The 20,315-nt window shown below is 43.7% G+C and overlaps 1 protein-coding gene across 1 annotated transcript in view; it reads left to right on the top strand.

The window, feature by feature from the left end:
- Positions 1-20,315, top strand: part of THSD7A (thrombospondin type 1 domain containing 7A) — a 274,526-nt gene that overhangs the window by 171,165 nt on the left and 83,046 nt on the right. The gene's annotated exons all lie outside the window — the stretch shown is intronic.

Below are 20,315 nucleotides of genomic sequence, written 5' to 3'. Positions count from 1 at the left end.
AGCAAGTATAGCTGGAAGAAAAAGAATTATGTATTAAAAAGCGTGGTTTGTTGTGTATTATAGAGTGGGTTTGACAGTTCAAGCTGTCTGGGTTCTTCAAAAGGTCAAAAAAAAATACCACCATTATTCAATTATCCTCTGTGAGAGAAAACAGATTTTGCATTACATAGTCATAAAAGTCAATTTTGAAAGCTGCTTACAAAATACTTTAATCTACGGAAGACTCATGAATTACTCTTGTGAGAATATTCCTTATTCATTAGTAATATTATAGTCAAGAGCAGCATATGAATTAAAATAATTGCACTGACTGCAGAGTAGTTATGGTAAGAGACTTCTCAGTCCCTATAGAGGATTAAGTAAGGGTACACCTCTGATGAGTGTTTAACAGCTGCACCAAGTATTTTGTAATTAAATTGGTCGGAAGTAATAAGAACTGATTATAAAGCAATTTAATTATTGAGCTTCTGTGCTCAAGAATTTGGGTCATAATTGAGTTTTGGGGCTTAAACTGGAAACCTTTGAGTTTGAGTGTAAGCTTTATTTTTCTGTATACACCTAAAAGAATTGGTAAACATTTTTACAGTTGAGAAAAAAATTAGCCTAGAATTACAGTATTCAATCTACAATATTTTATGTCCTTTTCTCAAAGAAATTCCCTTCACAATGTAGATAATTTCTTGGCAACAATACTGAAAGTATTTGAAATTTTGTTTGTATGCATTTTCAGATGAAAAATGGCTTTTTCCTCACAAATGGAAGTTTTTCTTAAATAGCTCTGAATTTTTATCTTTTTTGCAAAAAAAACCCAACGTAATCTTTAAAACAAAACAAAACAAAGGTATATTTTTGCCTTTCTAGGTTTTTGATAGTTTCGCTTACCTTTGGTTTTGCGGGGTGGTATTTGGTCACATGTCTAACTTCTGATTAGCCTAATTTCTTACAAAATTGTAATATAGACATTTATATTTGTTGTTACGTTTCAGACTTGCCAGAGTGGGTCTCTGCACTGCACAGGCTTTGTTTTTTGCCAAATTTAACTTGGAAGACTTGCAATTAACATTTTTAATGCTGGTACTAATCTGTCTATCTGTCTTTCTGAATTATATGATGTTATATATTGCTGTAATTATATGGCATTATACATTGCCTATATCAGCAGTCTGTACTCAGTGGAGTAAGAAGTCAAGCTTTGGCCACGTGCCTGTCAGTCTTGAAGATTAAAGAGTTGTGGGCACAGCTGCAAAGACAGGAAAAAACAAATTGCATTTATGGTTTATTTTACAAAGATCCAATCGCCTGCAAAAGTATGTGTTCGATACCTTTTGATAGAGTGCTGAAGCAATGGAGAGGGTGGATTGCCTCAGCTCTTCCTTGAAATTCCTTCCTTCTCTTAGTAAAGATCTTCTGTGATCTTCACCAGGAATACCAAGTGGCTTTTGCTTAGGCCTCTCCCGAGAAAGATGAGCATGATACAGTAGAAGCTAACAAAGTATGAACTTGAGGACCCACCAACTTCAGTAGTCTCTTCCTGCAGGTTAAGTCTGCTCAAACATCTCCTTACTTTGCCTCCCACAGCACCAACCCACTGGAAATCCTGCAGGCAACTCTTAAATGCTCCCATAAATACACACCACCACCTCTTCCCAGGTAGCTCGTATCTGGTGCTTTGGCCTCCCACCCTGGCACAGGATACCCCTGGCATCCTTCTTCAGCAAACAATTGTTGTGGGCATCCAGATCCTCTCTGCAAGATCTAGGAGAGCAGCACCTTGCAAACAGGCAGGTTTTGCATCAAACCCCACAGCTGCAAGGTAGTTCACAGTAAAATAGTTTGGAGAATGCTACTCTTCCATTGTCTAAATGTCATGGTTCAAATTAATAATTGCATGAAATTTGTGATATTTGATGTTCTATGAGCACTTATTGGAGAAGACTACATTGACTGTCAGACTGTGGTTTAATTAACAGGATACACAATTTGCATGACAATCATGTTGCTATAATTTGGATTTAAATAGCACATGTTCAGTTTTACAGGTAAAAATTACTGTGAAGGGAAACAGTGTCTGGAAAGCATTAGTTGTCTACTAAGTTAGCTATGATAATTAAACCAAACTAATCTTTACGTAACAATACTCTTCTTAGTCTCTTCAAAGGCTTTTTTTTTTTTTTTTTTTTTTCTTTCTTATATGAATTAAGTAGCCAATCTTAAATCAGAGCCTGGATAGGAGGGGTTGGAACAAGGGGACTTAAGTATATGAAAACAAAATTGTATTTTCCTCTTGGCTTCTGCTTTACCAAATGCAGAAATCTGGGGTTGTAATTTTCAGAATAAGCATTGTCCTGTGTATTTCCTGCTTTAATGTAACATAAACCCCACACTGATGAGTATCTTCTTTTTCTGTTGGCAGTTCCATAATTCTATATATTTAAAACATAATTAGTTGGGATAAGATGTCTTGACCCGAATTTTTACTTCACAATTAGAATCAAGTAGCAGTGTTTGTGAGACAGTTTTATATAATTGGAAAGAGCTTCTCTCTTCAACTTGGTGTAAAGATAAGAGTCACAACAGGCTTTGAGACAATAGCAAACAATAGATTATCCTTCTGTGTTGTTGCTGGAGGCCTCTGATTGTCATTCTCTTTCCACAGTGAATTGCAGTAATCAGAATTTTCATTCAGGCTGAAAAAAATATGGCAGTCAGTACCCCAGGTTGTCATTGCAGAGGTTACAATGAACTTTGATGTATTTTATTCTATAAATAGAACTTTAGCCTTCTATTGTGGAAATAATGTTTTCAGAATAAATAATCTTGGTTAGTCTACCCAGAAATTTTACAAAGGAGCTCCTTTATGTGAAAAAACCTTTTTTCAGTTGGACAGAAGCTGATCAGAATTCTTCCATCTTATATATTATTTTAATAATTTGAGAGCTGTGGCTAATATTCCATGCTACAGTTTAACATTTGCTAATGATAGAATGACTTTCCAAAAAAAGTAAATTGTAATGCATCTATTTATATGTATATATGTAATATATATGACATATTTGCAAGTGTGCCCACAGAGAGGTATGTATATATTATGTCTTATTAAGTACTTTAATGCAGTTCAGAAGAGTGGATTTACAACTGATGAATTTGCTCTATTTCTCTGTAGCTATGCCAATCTATGAAAAATACTGTTTCAAAAATATTTCTGTATTATTTAAAGACACAGTCCATAGTAGGAAAGCCAGCCACTTCTCCACTCTGTAACAGATACATTAGTGCTACTCATATGTAGATTGGGCAAAATAATTTCTGACATAAAAATCTGCAAAATTAACTACTGCTGAAAATGTCTACAAAATGCTGATTCTTTCATTCTGCTCTTTTGGGTTTTTATCTTTGTGCTGAGCTCTGTAGCACAGGTACTAGCAGTGGCTGTGGTGTCAGTTGTGTGCTTCCGATTGGCAGACAGTGGGCTGAAATAGCTTGTTCATTTTGTTGGAATGGGTAAATCATAAATTGGTTTACAACCTTTCTGATATACTGGGCTTTGTACTACTGTGTGTGTTACTCTGGATAAAACAGCTTTCACTTTTGAAGGGGAAATTTCTTCTGGACCTTGTTCAAGCTCACTAATTGTTGAGTCCCAGTTAGCTCCACAGGGGAAAGGGATGGACTCATTGTCATCTCCTGCCTCACAGCTGTGAGAGATGACTAGTCTTAGAAGAGGGAGCCATGGCAACAGCAAGACTCTTCGTGTATATGCAAATTCCTGCACCTCTTTGAAGTTGCAAAATTGTTCCTGAAGTTGTCTAGGCCGAGATGTGCGCTGATGTAGCTGAGTGCCATGAGGGTGATGCAGCTCTGGTCTTCCTTCTATAGTTTCCTTTTGTTTCTTAATTTTTAGGTGGTGGCTTTGCATCTTCTTATATTTCAAATCTAATTAATGATATAGAATAAACTTCAGGAAAGAAACTGAAGATCAGCTGGTGCAACTGTTTTCCCTCAAAGTATTTTTGCTGGCATAAAAATTGTCTCCTTATGGTTTGAATCAAGTATATGCTAAATAGGTAGCTGCTGGTCTTAATTAGTTTTCATAATGAGAAACAATAAAATAATCAATTGAAGCTTTATAGGTGTGCCCAGTTATAAAGAGTCTACTTTTTCTGCTCTTTCTATTGTGTGGCTGTAACATTGAATGAAGAAACCATCAGATTGGTTACATGTTTTAAGGATTATTTAAAAAGAAAATACCTACTTTGTGTCACTATATGACTTAGTTCTTTAAAAAGAATGAAGAGCCATATTCAAATTGCATTGAGTTATTGAGTTAAGCCTTTAAGAGAATCCAGATCAAAATCTGGATTGCAGATAGGAGTGAATTAGTAGAAAAATAGAGTAGATAATGACAGTTTCTTTCAGTGGCGGCTGCCTTATGCTTACAGGAACTTGGTTATATGGGCATTAGTAATTTTCCAATAATAATTTCATAGCTAATGTCATAACAGAATTGATATGGACTGTTCTTTTCTGCCTGACAGCTTTCTGACTGAGGCATTTAAATCAAATGTTAGGTGCATAGTTTGCTCGTCACTGTAAACATGTAGGATATTAAATTTATAACCCAGTTCTTTCTTTCCTTTAACTTGTCTGGTTACTTTAAAACTGTTGAATGTGTTTATTGTATGTCTGTTATATCTAAGAATTTGTTACTGTGGGTAGAATTCATTCAGCTTTAAGGATGTTAAAATTGATACTCTCAGGCCATTATGTTTCAGAGTCTGAAGTTCTTTATTGGACATCTAGGAGTATAAGTTACCATAGTGGGAAGCACAGATATTTGGGAAGTATACCACAGAGAGTACAATTACATGTTTCTTATGATCCACACTCTTAGTAACCTGCTTTTGTTTTTAATGGCACAACCAGATGGAAAAGCAGGATATTGCAAGAACTACTTGTGATAGTAATAGGCAAATTAGGAGGGGGAGATCTTGATGCATAAATTTTTATTTACATAGCAGTTGCTAAGGCGGAACCCAATCCTGATTAGACTCCAAGCTTCATTATAGTAAGAATACAGAGAGGGATAATTGTAGATATATCACAGAATCACAGAATCCTAGATGTTGGAAGGGACCTCGAAAGATCATTGAGTCTAACCCCTCTGCCAGAGCAGGATCACCTAGAGCACATCACACAGGAATGTGTCCAGGCGGGTTGTGAACGTTTCCAGCAAAGGAGACTCCCCAGCCTCTCTGGGCAGCCTGTTCCAGTCACTCTGTCACTCTCACAGTAAAGAAGTTTTTTCTGATGTTTACATGGAACCTCTTGTGTTCCAGTTTGTACCCATTGCCCCTAGTCCTATCACTAGACATCACTGAAAAAAGCCTGGCCCTGTCCTCCTGACACTCACCCTTTACATATTTGTAAACATGGATGAGGTCACCCCTCAGTCTCCTCTTCTCCAACCTAAAGAGAGCCAGCTCCCTCAGCCTTTCCTCATCAGGGAGATGTCCCACTCCCTTAATCATCTTTGTGGCTCTGCACTGGAGTCTTTCAAGCACTTCCCTGTCTTTCTTGAACTGAGGGGCCCAGAACTGGGCACAATATTCCAGATGTGGCCTCACCAGGGCAGAATAGAGGGGGAGGAGAACCTCTCTTGACCTACTAACCACACCTTTTCTAATGCACCCCAGGATGCCATTGGCCTTCTTGGCCACAAGGGCACATTGCTGGCTCATGATTATCCTGCTGTCCACCAGGACCCCCAGGTCCCTTTCTCCTACACTACTCTCCAGCAGGTCAGCCCCCAACCTGTACTGGTATATAGAATTACAAAACACTTTTTTTTTTTGAATGTCAGTTTAGTGCTTTACAGCAGTTCTATTTGTTACTTCAAACTATGCCTTTTTTAAACTAGAAAAAATAATGTTTACAGATTTACGGGTGGATTTGGTGAAAAGGGGAATGGAAGGCAAGAGTGAGAAACTGCTCCTGACAAAGACATCAGGTTAGGAACTGCAGAAATGTAGGATTTGAGCCAGGTTTCCTCCAGGCCAGTTTACTGAGCAAGTAAGGAACTCAGAAAGTTACAAAATGTCTCTACAATGGCAGGGATTAGGAATGACTTTGGGAAAGGATTCAGTGTGGTGACAGTCAGCCTGAAGGGAGGATTTGACAAGCAGCTGGAGAAAACTTGGAAGGGATGGGTGAAAGGGACAGCAAGGTGACAGACTAGGTTTAGTGCCTGAAGATAATAAGGCTGAATAAGAAGCCAGAGAAGAAGAGAGAAGGAAATGCATCACTTCTAGAGCTGGAACACAGCATATTGTAGTGGGCTGCTGCTTTTGTCCCACAAGATCACCCAGCAGAGCAGTAGGTACCTAGAGTCACTGTAACGCCCATGCCAGAAATACTGTTTTTCATTTGACTTCTGTTTTGACCTGGAGAATTGTAAATAAATACTATGTCCAAATTAATTTTTTAGGTTGCAAAGCCAAGGCCTCAAACATTAGGACATTAAGGTTTCTTGTCTGGTCCTTATGTGAATGTATCAGATGGAAATATTTAATGATTTAATTGTGCCTACATGACATTTTCCCCATAGAACCTGATACTTATTCGTGAAACAGATAAATCTCCTTTGGGGATTAAGTGGGCATTTTATAGTAATTAATGGTTTATCTTTCAGACAACTAGCCTTAGTTGTCTCATTCTTCAGGGTTTAATTTTGCTCTGCTTTTGTTCAGCATCAGCAAAAGACAAATAACACTGACCTGTCACATCTTGAGTGTTCTGAAAATAAATGTATTAGTGAGCGTCTGATAGCCATGACAGGAAGACCTTAGAAAAATTACCAGTTCTGTTTTGATAACACTTTTAATTAATATGTGGTAAATAAAACATAGTATCATGCCATGAACAAAGAGAATTAAATAAAAAATACCAAATAAGTACTCATTAAGGAGTTTCCAATCTGTGAACTGAAGAAGGAAGTGACCCGGTAGAAAAATAGTAAGTGTGTGATTATGCAGTTTAAAAAAACTGCATTATACAAAGGCAACTTTAATTCTGGCATTTACTGCTGTTTTCTTTCTTTACATAATTTTCCCTTAATTTATGGAGTAGCTATGTAAATATTTCCTAGGAATTATCAGATGTTTGGTTTTAATTTTATGGATTTGAGACATACTTTATTGGTACTGATACTATGTTATGAATAAAAAACTGCTGCTTTTGTGTTTTCCAAAGAAAAATATATTAAGTAGAAACTACATGAAGTCTTTTGTTCTGAGTGTCTCAGAATAGATTTATTTTTAATTTTCTTTTGAAGAGGAGGAAAAGAAGAAATCACAGAATGTTAGGGATTGGAAAGGGACCTCTGGAGATCATCTAGTCCAAACCCCCTGCCAGAGTAGGTTCACCTAGAATAGGTTGCACAGGATGGTATCCAGACCAGAAGATTCTTAAATCTTGTTGGAGGCTTCTGGAAAAACAGTGATGTCCTTCTAGTAGGGGAAGGGAGCCTTATTTCCAGGGTACAGTGAAATCTGTCAGATTTCTAGGACTCTAGGATGTTAGCTTGTGTAACTTATTAACAAAGTAGAAAAATTATCACGTCACTATACTTGTGGATGTGTTCCTACTAGTTTTGGTTTTATTGTGTGACAAAGTTACTTTATTTCCTGAATTTAGCATAGATTTATAACATGTAGTGGTGTTTAGCTCTGGTTGTTTTCCTGAGAGTTTTTTCATTGAATCCATATACTAAGAGGCCAGGAGAAAGAAAAAGTCAAAATGATGGGTTAGTTTTAGTCTTCTAGAGAGGACTCAGTTATGAAAACGTTTCCAAAAGGCAAGATTAATTCACAGTCTGAGCTCCCTAAAGGCATGTGTTGCCATCCATTTGTAATGATGAGAAGATACTCATTGCAAGTGGGATAAAAAGGTGTTCTCCAAAGACTGCATTTTATCTGCCAGTGGTCGGACACAGACAGAAGCATCCATGAAATTAATTATAAGACTGTTTCTCAGTGTCAACGTTTGACCCAGTTGGACAACAATGCTCTCGATCCCCTCCCCCTCCTACCCAGGTAGGGAAGGAGAGAGAGAAAAAAAAAGAGACTTGTCTAGATTGAAAACTGAACCGTGCAACTTTATTTAGAAAATTAATATGTGATGTTAGAGTGTATATATATATAGTGATTATACAAAAGTGTGGCAGAAACCTCTCACCTCCCCCCACCCCCAGCAACTCCCACAGCACTTCCCTCAGATGAGACAATTCCGAGGAATCCCGAAGCTGCTCCTGGAGAAGGCAGAGAGTTACGAGGGTCAGGAGGGCTTGGGGTCGATGGTCCGATGATGATGGGCAGATGGTGTTGTCCCAGACGCCGGCCACGAACAAAAGAAAGAGGAAAAGAGAGAAAAAGGAAGGCAGATAGACAGGCAAGGCGAAGCGGCAAGAGAGCAAAGCAGGAAGGAAGGAAGTTTTCTTCTGTCATCTCCGACCTTCCCCCGAGCCTACGTAGATATATGGAATGGAATATCTCTGGCCAGTTTTGCTGTTCGTCTAACCCAGCCTCCCATGGGGGGGGGGACCACAGATCCCCCCGTAGTGTCTGAGCCAGCAGAGCAAAGGCACGACCTTGAGAGCCCAGCAATTACAAAAACATTCCAGTGTCTTATCAACCTAGCAGAACACGCAGTTGCTAGTTGAAGAAAGCTCACTGAAATAAAAAAAAAATCAGCAAAAGAAAAACTGGCTTCATCCTGGCTCAAACCAGGACATTCCACCCCTTATTCCATACCATACATTACGTATAGGCTCTATACCTTACCAGTTGCTAAATCAATAGTTCTCTCCCAATGTCAAATTACCCTGAGGTACATATTGTACCTCACCATCCTCCATCATCACACACCAAGTATGTCCAGGTCCCTGAGCAAAAGCAATACCCCGGACAGGTTTACCTTTGCCTGAAGCAGGATAGACCCAGACACTTTTACCCAACAAGTTTCTTTCACATACCACAGGGACTTTATCCCCATCTGTAGTATGCAAAAGGTCTGATTGAGCAGCCCCAGCCCGATTGATGGATCCTCTGGTATTAACTAACCAGGTGGCCTTTGCCAAATTTTTATCCCAGTTTTTGAAAGTTCCACCCCCCATTGCCTTTAGGGTAGCCTTCAACAGACCATTGTACCTTTCAATCTTCCCTGAGGCTTGTGCATAGTATGGGATATGGTATATCCACTCAATACCATGCTCTTTAGCCCAATCAGTAACCAGACTATTTTTGAAATGGGTCCCATTATCTGATTCAATTCTCTCTGGAGTACCATGTCTCCACAGAATTTGCCTTTCAAGACCTATGATAGTATTCCTGGCTGTGGCATGAGGCACAGCATATGCCTCCAACCATCCTGTACTTGTCTCCACCATTGTAAGCACATAGCGCTTACCCTGGCGGCTCTGAGGCAGTGTGATGTAGTCCACTTGCCAAGCCTCCCCAAATCTGTACTTCGACCACCTCCCCTCATACCACAACGGTTTCAATCGTCTTGCCTGTTTAATTGCAGCACACGTTTCACAGTCGTGGATCACCTGCGCAATAGTGCTCATGGTTAGATCCACCCCTCGATCACGAGCCCATTTGTATGTTGCGTCTCTGCCCTGATGACCTGAAGCATCATGGGCCCATCGAGCTAGAAAGAGCTCACCCTTGTGTTCCCAGTCTAAGTCTACTTGGAACACTTGAGCAGCCTCATCTGCTCGTTGATTGTGTTGATGTTCCTCAGTGGCTCGACTCAGAGGTACGTGTGCATCTACATGACGTACTTTTACCACCAATTTCTCTATCCGAGCTGCAATGTCCTTCCAGAGGTCAGCAACCCAAATAGGTTTACCCCTTCGCTGCCAGTTATTCTGCTGCCACTGCTTTAGCCAACCCCACAAGGCATTTGCTGCCATCCACGAGTCAGTGTAAAGATAGAGTCTCGGCCACCCCTCTCGCTCAGCAACATCCAAGGCCAGCTGGATGGCTTTGACCTCTGCAAACTGACTCGATTCACCTTCTCCTTCAGCTACTTGAGCAACCAGTCGTGTAGGACTCCACACGGCAGCTTTCCACTTCCGGCGGTTCCCTACAAGACGACAGGAGCCATCGGTGAAAAGGGCAAACTGTTTCTCAGTCTCTGGTAGATGATCATATGGTGGAGCTTCTTGAGCTCGTTTCACCACTTCTTGTGGTGGCATTCCAAAGTGGGTGCCTTCTGGCCAGTTTGTAATTGCTTCCACAATACCTGGATGGTTAGGTTTCCCTATTCGAGCTCGCTGGGTGATTAAAGCAGTCCATTTACTCCAAGTCACATCGGTGGCATGATGAATAGGAGAGATGTTATTCTGGAACATGAATCTTAGCACTGGTAATCTGGGCGCCAGGAGAAGCTGCGCTTCAGTGCCGATCACTTCTGAAGCAGCTTTAACTCCTTCGTATGCTGCAAGTATCTCCTTCTCAGTTGTTGTGTAGTTGGCCTCGGAACCTCTGTAGCTCCTGCTCCAGAAGCCCAAGGGTCGACCTCGAGTCTCTCCTGGTGCTTTCTGCCAGAGGCTCCAATTGGGACCATTGTGTCCGGCTGCAGTGTAGAGCACGTTCTTGATGTCTGGCCCCGTTCGAACTGGACCAAGGGCCATTGCCTGCACAATCTCTTTTTTAATCTGTTCAAAAGCTTTCTGTTGGTCAGGACCCCATTTGAAATCATTCTTCTTTCGGGTCACCTCATAGAGGGGTTTCACAATTTCACTGTAACATGGAATATGCATTCTCCAGAAACCAACAGTCCCTAAAAAGGTTTGAGTGTCCTTTCTAGTTGATGGCGGGGCCATAGCTGTTATTTTATTAATCACATCCATGGGGATCTGGCGACGACCATCTTGCCACTTGATTCCCAGGAACTGGATCTCTCGTGAAGGTCCCTTGACCTTACTTCTTTTCACAGCAAAACCAGCATCCAGAAGAATTTGGATGATCTTTTTACCTTTCTCAAAAACTTCTTCTGGTGTGTCACCCCACACAATGATGTCATCAATGTACTGTAGGTGTTCTGGAGCTCCACCCTTCTCCAGTGCAGCATGAATCAATCCATGGCAAATGGTTGAGCTGTGTTTCCACCCCTGGGGCAGTCGATTCCAGGTGTATTGGACTCCCCTCCAGGTGAAAGCAAACTGTGGCCTGCACTCTGGTACTATAGGAATAGAGAAGAATGCATGTGCAATGTCAATAGTGGCATACCACCTAGCTGCTTTCGACTCCAGCTCATACTGAAGTTCTAGCATGTCTGGTACAGCAGCACTAAGCGGTGGTGTCACTTCATTCAGGCCACGATAGTCCACTGTCAGCCTCCACTCGCCATCAGGCTTTCGCACTGGCCAGATGGGACTGTTGAAGGGTGAATGGGTCCTGCTGATCACGCCTTGGCTTTCCAATTGCTGGATCAGCTTATGAATGGGGACCACCGAATCTCTGTTGGTGCGATACTGCCGTCTGTGCACTGTTGAAGTAGCAACTGGCACCTGTTGATCCTCAACCTTCAGCAACCCCACTACAGAAGGGTCATCTGATAGGCCAGACAAAGTACGCAGCTGTTCAGTATCCTCAATCTCTACAGCCGCTATACCAAAAGCCCATCGGTACCCTTTTGGGTCACGGAAGTATCCTTTCTTAAGATAATCTATACCAAGGATGCATGGAGCATCTGGGCCAGTCACTATAGGGTGCATCTGCCACTCCTCACCAGTAAGGCTCACATCAGCCTCCACAACAGTCAGCTGCTGAAAGCCTCCTGTCACTCCAGAGATAGTGACGGAGTCTGTTCCCTCATGATTCGACGGCACCAGTGTGCACTGTGCACCCGTGTCCACCAAAGCTCTATATCTTTGTGGTTCTGATGTGCCAGGCCATCTAACCCACACAGTCCAATAAACTCGGTTATCCCTCTCCTCCTCCTGGCCGGAGGCAGGGCATCTCTAAGGCTGAGCATTAGAACTCGATGAACCATCCTGATTATTGACTGATGCAACCTTCCTCTTGGAAGAACCATCTCCTGGGTTTGTTCTGTTTAGTAGCTCTTGCACACGCAACTGGAGAATATCAGTGGGTTTCTTATCCCAAACTCTCATGTCCTCTTTAAAATGATTTTTCAAGAGAGACCACAGGTGGCGTCGCAGTGAGTCCTGTCTTCCTCGCTGCTGTCTCGTAGCAGGACGTCTTTTATTAATGACTGCAACATGTGGCCCGTCGTCTCTAGGGAGAATCTGGGGTTTACCTCCCCATCCATTTGGCATCCTATTCTTTCTGTCAGTCACATTTTCAATTGCTGAGGTTTGGAACTGAAGGGAATCAGAGATGATGTCTCCATACTGTCGTGCTTTGAAAGCCACCTCACGCACAGTTGGTCTTGCGCCTTCATTAAAGCATCCCATGAAGGAGAATATATGGGCATGTGCTGCTGGCACAGCTTGAGCAAATCTCCGGAACATCGGTGTGTCACACTCAACATCATCAGGATTTGTAAGTCCATCTTTATCATAGATAACTTCTCTCACAGCTATCTCTCTCAAGTATGTGATGGCTTTCTCAAGAGTGGGTGTTCTACTCCGGCGCCATTCGATGTCACCCTTGTGGGGGTATCTCTCTCTCACAGCTGAAAGGAGTCGGTCCCACAGGGTGGTAGTTCCCACCTTATTACTAAGTGCTCTGTCAATACCAGCATCTCTGGCCAGGGATCCCAACTGCTTGGCTTCTCTTTCATCCACGTTGTGGGTTTCAGCACCACTATCAAAGCATCGGAGCAACCACGGAAGAATTCCCTCACCCTCAATGCGGGTAAAGTCCTTTCTCATGAGGCGCAGTTCTTTCATAGAGTGAGGATAGAAAAGGACGTCGTCGTCATCGTCGTCGTCGTCATCTGATTGAGGAGGGCTTGCTGTCGCTTTATCCGTTTGAGAGTGGTCTGGTTTTTTATCTGTCTGAGAAGCACCCGCTCCATCAATTGTATTAGAATTCTCTTCTTCCTCACCCTCACCTTCTACTGCTTTAAGGAACTCTGGACATCTCAGACGGGAGCGGGTGAAAAGGGTGGAGCGCTTTGCCTTCGCCTTGCTCCTAGTCACAGGATCAACTAGCCTGATTTGTGATGGATCAGACTCTATCTCTGTAGGAGCAGTGGTTTTTGTAGCAGTAGGAGTGGTGGTATTGGCAGCAGTGGTGTTGGTAGCAGCAGTGGCAGCAATATTGCCTGTGGGGGAATGGCAGTGAGCAGAACAGCAGCTGGCCCTACGCATCCACATTATATTATAAACATTCAGCAAAAACATTCCTACTGTGACAATGCTATTCAGATCAAAAGCTGGGAGATTCAACTTGAAAGAAAACAGAGGTTTAAAGATGGACCATCTAGAACTTGTACTATAGGTGTACATATACAGTGCCCCCATAAAGAATAGTATCATAATCCCTAAAATGACCAAGCCTGTGATTATACGGTTGATGATGGCTACCGTTCTATCAATAAACCACAAAACGATCACAAGAGCAGCCACAAAAAGCAGAATGCTCTCGGCTGCATACCACAAGTATAGTTGCAGGCTTGATAAAAAATCTAGTAGATTCATGGCATCAAATGTCTGTTCAGTTTTCATTCCTTCAAGAAATTCAGCAAAATTTCTCGCCATTGTTACGTGAGGGATTTCTCCCATCAGAGATGGAATTTGTAATCTGGGCTTAAAAATTCGAGCCCCACGTTGTGGCGCCAATTAATTGTTGTCAACGTTTGACCCAGTTGGACAACAATGCTCTCGATCCCCTCCCCCTCCTACCCAGGTAGGGAAGGAGAGAGAGAAAAAAAAAGAGACTTGTCTAGATTGAAAACTGAACCGTGCAACTTTATTTAGAAAATTAATATGTGATGTTAGAGTGTATATATATATAGTGATTATACAAAAGTGTGGCAGAAACCTCTCACCTCCCCCCACCCCCAGCAACTCCCACAGCACTTCCCTCAGATGAGACAATTCCGAGGAATCCCGAAGCTGCTCCTGGAGAAGGCAGAGAGTTACGAGGGTCAGGAGGGCTTGGGGTCGATGGTCCGATGATGATGGGCAGATGGTGTTGTCCCAGACGCCGGCCACGAACAAAAGAAAGAGGAAAAGAGAGAAAAAGGAAGGCAGATAGACAGGCAAGGCGAAGCGGCAAGAGAGCAAAGCAGGAAGGAAGGAAGTTTTCTTCTGTCATCTCCGACCTTCCCCCGAGCCTACGTAGATATATGGAATGGAATATCTCTGGCCAGTTTTGCTGTTCGTCTAACCCAGCCTCCCATGGGGGGGGGGGACCACAGATCCCCCCGTAGTGTCTGAGCCAGCAGAGCAAAGGCACGACCTTGAGAGCCCAGCAATTACAAAAACATTCCAGTGTCTTATCAACCTAGCAGAACACGCAGTTGCTAGTTGAAGAAAGCTCACTGAAATAAAAAAAAAATCAGCAAAAGAAAAACTGGCTTCATCCTGGCTCAAACCAGGACATTCCACCCCTTATTCCATACCATACATTACGTATAGGCTCTATACCTTACCAGTTGCTAAATCAATAGTTCTCTCCCAATGTCAAATTACCCTGAGGTACATATTGTACCTCACCATCCTCCATCATCACACACCAAGTATGTCCAGGTCCCTGAGCAAAAGCAATACCCCGGACAGGTTTACCTTTGCCTGAAGCAGGATAGACCCAGACACTTTTACCCAACAAGTTTCTTTCACATACCACAGGGACTTTATCCCCATCTGTAGTATGCAAAAGGTCTGATTGAGCAGCCCCAGCCCGATTGATGGATCCTCTGGTATTAACTAACCAGGTGGCCTTTGCCAAATTTTTATCCCAGTTTTTGAAAGTTCCACCCCCCATTGCCTTTAGGGTAGCCTTCAACAGACCATTGTACCTTTCAATCTTCCCTGAGGCTTGTGCATAGTATGGGATATGGTATATCCACTCAATACCATGCTCTTTAGCCCAATCAGTAACCAGACTATTTTTGAAATGGGTCCCATTATCTGATTCAATTCTCTCTGGAGTACCATGTCTCCACAGAATTTGCCTTTCAAGACCTATGATAGTATTCCTGGCTGTGGCATGAGGCACAGCATATGCCTCCAACCATCCTGTACTTGTCTCCACCATTGTAAGCACATAGCGCTTACCCTGGCGGCTCTGAGGCAGTGTGATGTAGTCCACTTGCCAAGCCTCCCCAAATCTGTACTTCGACCACCTCCCCTCATACCACAACGGTTTCAATCGTCTTGCCTGTTTAATTGCAGCACACGTTTCACAGTCGTGGATCACCTGCGCAATAGTGCTCATGGTTAGATCCACCCCTCGATCACGAGCCCATTTGTATGTTGCGTCTCTGCCCTGATGACCTGAAGCATCATGGGCCCATCGAGCTAGAAAGAGCTCACCCTTGTGTTCCCAGTCTAAGTCTACTTGGAACACTTGAGCAGCCTCATCTGCTCGTTGATTGTGTTGATGTTCCTCAGTGGCTCGACTCAGAGGTACGTGTGCATCTACATGACGTACTTTTACCACCAATTTCTCTATCCGAGCTGCAATGTCCTTCCAGAGGTCAGCAACCCAAATAGGTTTACCCCTTCGCTGCCAGTTATTCTGCTGCCACTGCTTTAGCCAACCCCACAAGGCATTTGCTGCCATCCACGAGTCAGTGTAAAGATAGAGTCTCGGCCACCCCTCTCGCTCAGCAACATCCAAGGCCAGCTGGATGGCTTTGACCTCTGCAAACTGACTCGATTCACCTTCTCCTTCAGCTACTTGAGCAACCAGTCGTGTAGGACTCCACACGGCAGCTTTCCACTTCCGGCGGTTCCCTACAAGACGACAGGAGCCATCGGTGAAAAGGGCAAACTGTTTCTCAGTCTCTGGTAGATGATCATATGGTGGAGCTTCTTGAGCTCGTTTCACCACTTCTTGTGGTGGCATTCCAAAGTGGGTGCCTTCTGGCCAGTTTGTAATTGCTTCCACAATACCTGGATGGTTAGGTTTCCCTATTCGAGCTCGCTGGGTGATTAAAGCAGTCCATTTACTCCAAGTCACATCGGTGGCATGATGAATAGGAGAGATGTTATTCTGGAACATGAATCTTAGCACTGGTAATCTGGGCGCCAGGAGAAGCTGCGCTTCAGTGCCGATCACTTCTGAAGCAGCTTTAACTCCTTCGTATGCTGCAAGTATCTCCTTCTCAGTTGTTGTGTAGTTGGCCTCGGAACCTCTGTAGCTCCTGCTCCAGAAGCCCAAGGGTCGACCTCGAGTCTCTCCTGGTGCTTTCTGCCAGAGGCTCCAATTGGGACCATTGTGTCCGGCTGCAGTGTAGAGCACGTTCTTGATGTCTGGCCCCGTTCGAACTGGACCAAGGGCCATTGCCTGCACAATCTCTTTTTTAATCTGTTCAAAAGCTTTCTGTTGGTCAGGACCCCATTTGAAATCATTCTTCTTTCGGGTCACCTCATAGAGGGGTTTCACAATTTCACTGTAACATGGAATATGCATTCTCCAGAAACCAACAGTCCCTAAAAAGGTTTGAGTGTCCTTTCTAGTTGATGGCGGGGCCATAGCTGTTATTTTATTAATCACATCCATGGGGATCTGGCGACGACCATCTTGCCACTTGATTCCCAGGAACTGGATCTCTCGTGAAGGTCCCTTGACCTTACTTCTTTTCACAGCAAAACCAGCATCCAGAAGAATTTGGATGATCTTTTTACCTTTCTCAAAAACTTCTTCTGGTGTGTCACCCCACACAATGATGTCATCAATGTACTGTAGGTGTTCTGGAGCTCCACCCTTCTCCAGTGCAGCATGAATCAATCCATGGCAAATGGTTGAGCTGTGTTTCCACCCCTGGGGCAGTCGATTCCAGGTGTATTGGACTCCCCTCCAGGTGAAAGCAAACTGTGGCCTGCACTCTGGTACTATAGGAATAGAGAAGAATGCATGTGCAATGTCAATAGTGGCATACCACCTAGCTGCTTTCGACTCCAGCTCATACTGAAGTTCTAGCATGTCTGGTACAGCAGCACTAAGCGGTGGTGTCACTTCATTCAGGCCACGATAGTCCACTGTCAGCCTCCACTCGCCATCAGGCTTTCGCACTGGCCAGATGGGACTGTTGAAGGGTGAATGGGTCCTGCTGATCACGCCTTGGCTTTCCAATTGCTGGATCAGCTTATGAATGGGGACCACCGAATCTCTGTTGGTGCGATACTGCCGTCTGTGCACTGTTGAAGTAGCAACTGGCACCTGTTGATCCTCAACCTTCAGCAACCCCACTACAGAAGGGTCATCTGATAGGCCAGACAAAGTACGCAGCTGTTCAGTATCCTCAATCTCTACAGCCGCTATACCAAAAGCCCATCGGTACCCTTTTGGGTCACGGAAGTATCCTTTCTTAAGATAATCTATACCAAGGATGCATGGAGCATCTGGGCCAGTCACTATAGGGTGCATCTGCCACTCCTCACCAGTAAGGCTCACATCAGCCTCCACAACAGTCAGCTGCTGAAAGCCTCCTGTCACTCCAGAGATAGTGACGGAGTCTGTTCCCTCATGATTCGACGGCACCAGTGTGCACTGTGCACCCGTGTCCACCAAAGCTCTATATCTTTGTGGTTCTGATGTGCCAGGCCATCTAACCCACACAGTCCAATAAACTCGGTTATCCCTCTCCTCCTCCTGGCCGGAGGCAGGGCATCTCTAAGGCTGAGCATTAGAACTCGATGAACCATCCTGATTATTGACTGATGCAACCTTCCTCTTGGAAGAACCATCTCCTGGGTTTGTTCTGTTTAGTAGCTCTTGCACACGCAACTGGAGAATATCAGTGGGTTTCTTATCCCAAACTCTCATGTCCTCTTTAAAATGATTTTTCAAGAGAGACCACAGGTGGCGTCGCAGTGAGTCCTGTCTTCCTCGCTGCTGTCTCGTAGCAGGACGTCTTTTATTAATGACTGCAACATGTGGCCCGTCGTCTCTAGGGAGAATCTGGGGTTTACCTCCCCATCCATTTGGCATCCTATTCTTTCTGTCAGTCACATTTTCAATTGCTGAGGTTTGGAACTGAAGGGAATCAGAGATGATGTCTCCATACTGTCGTGCTTTGAAAGCCACCTCACGCACAGTTGGTCTTGCGCCTTCATTAAAGCATCCCATGAAGGAGAATATATGGGCATGTGCTGCTGGCACAGCTTGAGCAAATCTCCGGAACATCGGTGTGTCACACTCAACATCATCAGGATTTGTAAGTCCATCTTTATCATAGATAACTTCTCTCACAGCTATCTCTCTCAAGTATGTGATGGCTTTCTCAAGAGTGGGTGTTCTACTCCGGCGCCATTCGATGTCACCCTTGTGGGGGTATCTCTCTCTCACAGCTGAAAGGAGTCGGTCCCACAGGGTGGTAGTTCCCACCTTATTACTAAGTGCTCTGTCAATACCAGCATCTCTGGCCAGGGATCCCAACTGCTTGGCTTCTCTTTCATCCACGTTGTGGGTTTCAGCACCACTATCAAAGCATCGGAGCAACCACGGAAGAATTCCCTCACCCTCAATGCGGGTAAAGTCCTTTCTCATGAGGCGCAGTTCTTTCATAGAGTGAGGATAGAAAAGGACGTCGTCGTCATCGTCGTCGTCGTCATCTGATTGAGGAGGGCTTGCTGTCGCTTTATCCGTTTGAGAGTGGTCTGGTTTTTTATCTGTCTGAGAAGCACCCGCTCCATCAATTGTATTAGAATTCTCTTCTTCCTCACCCTCACCTTCTACTGCTTTAAGGAACTCTGGACATCTCAGACGGGAGCGGGTGAAAAGGGTGGAGCGCTTTGCCTTCGCCTTGCTCCTAGTCACAGGATCAACTAGCCTGATTTGTGATGGATCAGACTCTATCTCTGTAGGAGCAGTGGTTTTTGTAGCAGTAGGAGTGGTGGTATTGGCAGCAGTGGTGTTGGTAGCAGCAGTGGCAGCAATATTGACTGTGGGGGAATGGCAGTGAGCAGAACAGCAGCTGGCCCTACGCATCCACATTATATTATAAACATTCAGCAAAAACATTCCTACTGTGACAATGCTATTCAGATCAAAAGCTGGGAGATTCAACTTGAAAGAAAACAGAGGTTTAAAGATGGACCATCTAGAACTTGTACTATAGGTGTACATATACAGTGCCCCCATAAAGAATAGTATCATAATCCCTAAAATGACCAAGCCTGTGATTATACGGTTGATGATGGCTACCGTTCTATCAATAAACCACAAAACGATCACAAGAGCAGCCACAAAAAGCAGAATGCTCTCGGCTGCATACCACAAGTATAGTTGCAGGCTTGATAAAAAATCTAGTAGATTCATGGCATCAAATGTCTGTTCAGTTTTCATTCCTTCAAGAAATTCAGCAAAATTTCTCGCCATTGTTACGTGAGGGATTTCTCCCATCAGAGATGGAATTTGTAATCTGGGCTTAAAAATTCGAGCCCCACGTTGTGGCGCCAATTAATTGTTGTCAACGTTTGACCCAGTTGGACAACAATGCTCTCGATCCCCTCCCCCTCCTACCCAGGTAGGGAAGGAGAGAGAGAAAAAAAAAGAGACTTGTCTAGATTGAAAACTGAACCGTGCAACTTTATTTAGAAAATTAATATGTGATGTTAGAGTGTATATATATATAGTGATTATACAAAAGTGTGGCAGAAACCTCTCACCTCCCCCCACCCCCAGCAACTCCCACAGCACTTCCCTCAGATGAGACAATTCCGAGGAATCCCGAAGCTGCTCCTGGAGAAGGCAGAGAGTTACGAGGGTCAGGAGGGCTTGGGGTCGATGGTCCGATGATGATGGGCAGATGGTGTTGTCCCAGACGCCGGCCACGAACAAAAGAAAGAGGAAAAGAGAGAAAAAGGAAGGCAGATAGACAGGCAAGGCGAAGCGGCAAGAGAGCAAAGCAGGAAGGAAGGAAGTTTTCTTCTGTCATCTCCGACCTTCCCCCGAGCCTACGTAGATATATGGAATGGAATATCTCTGGCCAGTTTTGCTGTTCGTCTAACCCAGCCTCCCATGGGGGGGGGGACCACAGATCCCCCCGTAGTGTCTGAGCCAGCAGAGCAAAGGCACGACCTTGAGAGCCCAGCAATTACAAAAACATTCCAGTGTCTTATCAACCTAGCAGAACACGCAGTTGCTAGTTGAAGAAAGCTCACTGAAATA

Source organism: Apus apus, chromosome 2, assembly GCF_020740795.1.
Source record: "Apus apus isolate bApuApu2 chromosome 2, bApuApu2.pri.cur, whole genome shotgun sequence".
Lineage (NCBI taxonomy): Eukaryota > Metazoa > Chordata > Aves > Apodiformes > Apodidae > Apus > Apus apus.
This window is presented reverse-complemented; position numbering and strand designations above follow the sequence as displayed.